Source organism: Anomalospiza imberbis, chromosome Z, assembly GCF_031753505.1.
Source record: "Anomalospiza imberbis isolate Cuckoo-Finch-1a 21T00152 chromosome Z, ASM3175350v1, whole genome shotgun sequence".
In the NCBI taxonomy this organism is placed as follows: domain Eukaryota; kingdom Metazoa; phylum Chordata; class Aves; order Passeriformes; family Viduidae; genus Anomalospiza; species Anomalospiza imberbis.
The window spans coordinates 49,206,835-49,212,513 of record NC_089721.1 but is presented as its reverse complement, the minus strand read 5'-3'; positions in this window follow the sequence as shown (position 1 = coordinate 49,212,513).

Genomic DNA, 5,679 nt, shown 5'->3' with positions numbered 1-5,679 from the left:
TTAGCAGGAGAACCTGTGGATTAGTGCAGAGAGCAAGGAAGGCCTTTTCTGTGGGATGTTAGATCCTCATTTTATAGCAGAAGGAGGAAGTTAAGGTGTGACTGAAAAAAGCATATTCCACATATTCATAGTCATCTGACATTTTTTCTGGGGATTAGAGTCATTATTAACTTAGTGTGTTTGGTTCTGTTGTAGCACATATTGATGCTCTTCCCTTGAGTAAAATTTTCAGAGGAAGTCTTAATTATTGTAAGAAGTAGTAGATTTCAACCAGAATACAGGCTGTTAGGAGATAGCTACATGGAAAGGTCAACCTAAAGCTTAGTAGCGGTCAAAAAGTCAGCATCTTACAAATTATTAACAAATGGACAGTGGAAGTTATTAAGCTGCTAAAATGCACACCAATTTCTTCAACACTGACTATAATGCATCTTCTTACATCTCCAAGACATTGTATAAGAATTAAAAAAGTTTCAGAGTGAGGAGATGAGACACACAAGTGGACTGAGCAGAGCAGCTAATGCTAAGGACTCTACACCTACATGCTGGATAGCTTGAGAGTTTTCCTTACAGCCATATATTTCTGCTATGCACACAGTTCAAAGCTTTCTGCTTGTTGCAAACCTTGTCAGGTTGATTTTTTTTGTCTGGAAAGAATCTAGTTCTTATGTGTCAAAATTGTTCAGTGTGGAGTGAGTGCTACAAACAGGGGACTTTCTTCAAATCTCCCTTTACTGTTGGCATCAAAATGCTATAGATGTAGTAGAAGGTGATCAAGGGTAGGTCAAGGGTAGATCAAGGGTAGCTTCCTCAGGCGTTACAATGAAGATAAGCAAGCAGCTGTCTGTCCAGAAGGGAAAACCTGAAAGACGATTAAACTCTTGGATGGCATAGAAAATGAAAAAAGTAATTTATTGTCTACTAGTACTTCTGCTGAAAAGAAACCCCATGATGCACTTGATAAACATAGTAGGGGAGTAGTTCAAAACTGTGAAGAGAAATCGACTCTTCTTACTGCAAGAGGGTCTATTATAGACTCTAGAATTCTATATGGACTCAAGAGGAGAGAAGTTTAATTTATGGAAAGTAATCCATAAATAGAAAAATTAACTCTAGCCCAGCAAGTTTCTTAACTGAAAATGGTGGAGCTGCTGGTTTTTTTTTTGCGAAGAATCACATCCAGTTTGCCCTGTTCTAGTGCTTGTCCGTCATTTACATTTCTGACTTGGGACACTCTCAGAAAGAGCTTACTCAGTAAGAAAGACCTTTGATGATCTGATACTGTTTGGTTTTTCTTCTAGTAATAAATATAGGCATTTGATGTTCTTTGCAGGGCACTAAAAATTGTAGAGTACCTGTCTAATTAGTTTGGTTCATGAATGTTCTTGACAATGGTTTCTGATCCTAGTGAATCCTCTCAGGATTGAAATTTCACTTTAATTAGATAGAAACAGTTGGAAATATAAATGAATTCTAAGCCCCAGGTATTATTTTGTTTCATAGTGTCTGCAGTTCAGATTTAGATTGGATTTAAATCCACATTTATTGAACTATGATTGAAACAGTAAGGTAATTCCTTTAAATTTAATAAATTAAAATTAAGTTATTGTAATATGTGTTCTAAAACACTGGAATCAGAAAATAAATACAATTTAATTTTTCTTCTCTTTAAAGAAATGCCTTCTCTTATGCCTTGGATATTCTTTTATAAGAAAGAAAATTTTTCTTTCCTTTAATCACAGATTTTTCCTTTCATCACAACTTTGTTTTGTTAATTTAATTATTTAGAAAACAGCTGAGGAAGTCAACTTTCTCTGAATGTACTCTCTTACATTAGGATCCAAATCTATTTGCTTTGATTTAATAAGTGTTGTTTTCATGGTACTGAGTACAAATAATATTCATCATGTTCTGAATTTTACAGAGTAACTTAAGAAGTGCAGTATTTACAGCATTAGGTTTGTTGTTATTTTATCCACAACTGTAATATTTTATCCACTGTTTCATTTAGTCTCTGCTGCCTTTCAGGAGAGTGAAGGTGTAATTATTTATTTGCTACACTGTAGAATTATGCAGTCTTCTCATAATAAAAATTTAATTTGATTTAGTTTTAGTTTTTTTATGGTTACAGTCAATTTATTTGTAGTGACAGATGACCAGGGAGTGTCAGGTGGTTCTAAAGACTTTATTTGAATGATATGTGAGGGATTATGAATACTTGTGTAACTTAAAGGGTCTTATGGTCTTACATGTCTCAGCCTTGCTTAGGACCAAAACAGAAGTAAGCACTTTGCTGCTGCATGTTTAATACTATTGGTTGTCTTAAGATTTCTGAAGGAAACAGGGGTCAATGACCCTTGGTACCAGCAAGTAGGTATTGGTCACTGTAAGTTGTTTGGGGTGGTTTTTTGTTTGTTTGTTTGTTTGTTTGTTTTTGTTTTGGTACCCCAAGAAGATTTAGGCCATTATAAACTTGCCTACTTAAACATATGAGTTCAATTTCCTTACGCAATGGTGTCAACACCTTTCAATAAACTGCATGAACAATGTGAGCAATTCTGAAGTAGCTTGCAATGAACTCCCAGTCTGTGATCATGAAAATGGGGAAGCAGTAATAGTGCCAAGAGAAGTGTTGGCAATGTATACCTCATTCCTCCACCACCACTTCCAAAAATCCAACCAATGATTAAGCATTCTTCTGTACAGTTCTCCAAAATTTGATTATAAGAGACAATGTTAACAATATGCATTACAAATTCAGATTGAACACAGAAGTCTGTGTTCCTTAAGAGTCTCTGTTTTATGTCCTAAGGTACAAACCTGCAGTTTAAATAGTTTACAACACCAGAAAAACCTCTAGGTTCAGTACAACTAGATTCAATCCTACAGTTATCTATTAATATTCTTTTCTCTGCCAAACAAAAATGAAACTCAGTCTTATGTTTTGAAATATATGTGCAAAAGTAAAATTTTTGTTTTAAAACCCCGTCTGAATCACAACACTGCTATTTATTCAAGTACTTATTTTATCACACTGAAAAAAATATGTGATGAGAAGTGGAATGTCCTTGTTCTCCCAATTTTTTTCCAGGTTTGTCACAGGATCAACTTTTGGCATGTAAAATACTGAGAAGAAATTACTGCCTCCATAGTCAAGGGATGTGACATTCCCCGCCTGTTCCACTTTGATGAGACGTCACCTGGAGTACTGTGTGCTGCTCTGGGTTCCTCCTCTCAAGACATGGACCAATTGAATGGAGTCCAGAGGAGGGCAATGAGAATTATCAGAAACATATCTCCTATGAGGAAAAGACCCAGAGTTGTGGATTTTCAGACAACAGAAGGCTCCAGACACGCATTTTTGTGGCCTCTCAAGAATTAATGGGGGCTAGAAAGAAAGATGGAAACAGATATTTTAACAGGGCCTGAAACAACAGGACAAGGGGCAATGTCTTTAAGTTAAAAGATAGCAGATTTGGATTAAATAAAAAGTAAAACTTTTTACAATGTGAGTGGTGAAACATTGTAACAGGTTTTTCAGAGAGGTGGTAGATTCCCTGTGTTTTCAAGGTCAGGTCAAATGGCACTCTGAAAAACCTGGGCTAGTCAAAGATGTCCCTGCCCATTGCAAATGGTTTGGACTAGATGACATTTAGCTCTTCTATTATAGTTGGACTAAAATAAAAAATCAGAGTGATCTATTATTTTTTTCATAGATGGCATTTCCTGAGTGTCATGTTCCTGGAAAATTTTGTCCACAACGAAGGCACAGAACATGAGAGTTTATAGATTGCTGTATTGGACCAGTTCAGTGTAATCTAGTTTTGATGTTTATTTTGAGATAAAATAAAGAAATAAATGTGAAACAACTTCCAAGCTTCATATTCTTTCAGAAGAAGACATTCTGGTACACTTTTGCTGAGTGCTATGGCATTTTTCTTGCACTGTAGGGGCCTATATCCATCCCTACATATTAACTATGTTATCTGAGAGGCACTATCACTATTGCTGTTTGGCCATTGGTGGGTCCATCTTGGAGTCAGCTGGTACTGCTTTTATGAGAAACAAGGGAAGCTTCTTGTGGCTTCTCATATAAGCCACCCCTGCAACCCTTCTGCCACCAAAACCTTGCCATGCAAACTCGATATATTCCATGTCTAGTCTCTTTGAACAGCACTTTTAAAACTTTTAAGTCATATTTATCGCACAATCTTCACAATCAACAAAAAAGAGTTTGGCAGATCAAAATCAAAATAACATCTTCATAACACTGAAAGAAGTGGACAATTTACACAAAATACACTCCTTGTCCCTTCAAAATTGGAACAACCAAAATTCCTCACCATCATTTTGCTCTGTAACAACGTTCCATCCATGTTCTGCCCTTTATGTCTCTGAGTTACCTCATATTACTTGAGCCTCATGCTGAGTATTGAAAAGTACTGTGATATGTTGACCCTGGCTAGACACAGAGTTTCCATCAAATCTGCTCTATCAGTCTTGCATAATCTTGTGATATTTTTCCTTCTTCTCTTGTATTTTTGAAACATTATATCTTTATCTCTTAATCATCCATAAGTTCTGAAAAGTAGAAATTATCTTGTTGGATCATCTTGTGTGAAGCTGCTACAAAATCCTCTTTGGAATAGGAACCAGGAATCTATGGAGCTTGTGAGAACAGATAGAGGATGAAGTAGGCAGGTTTGCAATGTACTGAGTTCTGAGTCAAGAGAGCATGATTAACTATATCTGGAATGCTATCAGAGTCCTTGATCTCATCTAGATTGAAATTAATTTAGCTGACACCTCACCCATGGCACAATGCAGATTTCACCAATGTACTTCAGCTTGGAACTTTGTCATCTGGTACAGAATCCAGGGTATAAACGAGAGTCTTGGCATTGATGCCATGGTCATCCAGTGGACTGGACTGGACCCTGCAGCCAAGATATGCATCTAGGACAACAGCTTTTGGATGAAGCTGAAGTGAGGTTGACCAGTAGAATTTTGCTATCTTGTTTCATGCTTAGAAAGTTTGAACTTTCCTTTAGTATTGAGCTGGGTTCCAAACCCCTATTTCAGAGAAGGTAGTATACCAAAATATCCTAGGCAGGGAGATAGTCACACTTCTACATTTCTGTGACATCATAACTTAGTGAAGTCTGAAGCAGAAAACTTCATAGCAATGGTGGGAACCAAAGACTATTTTTCAGTAAGGTATGTCAGGCGCAGTGGGAGACAATATTTGAAATGACCTTCTGAATGGCTTTGGACCAATACAAAGTAGAGAATGGTAATGATGCAGTTACTGTGTTCCACACAGAGCTCCAAAAGATTAATTGTAGGTCAGTTGTGCTTATAGCATGTTGTTTATACAACACATTTTACAAGTGAACAATAAAAAAATCTACATTCTCAACTTTATTAAAAAGTAAAATCAACTGCATGATGTTATAGTTTTGACCTAAAACATATAGCCGAATAATAAAACAGAACAGAAAACTGGTTTAAAAGGCCTAATATCCCATGCTGTGTTGTGTAGAATACTTTATAAAGTCTTAAGTGAACTGTGAAAAGTTTATACTTATTTTCCAACTGCACTCCAGGAGAAATTCTGACCTAAGGTTACCTGCAACTGTGTTATGATAAGATTCATAAAATAGACTTTTCTAAGTTCAG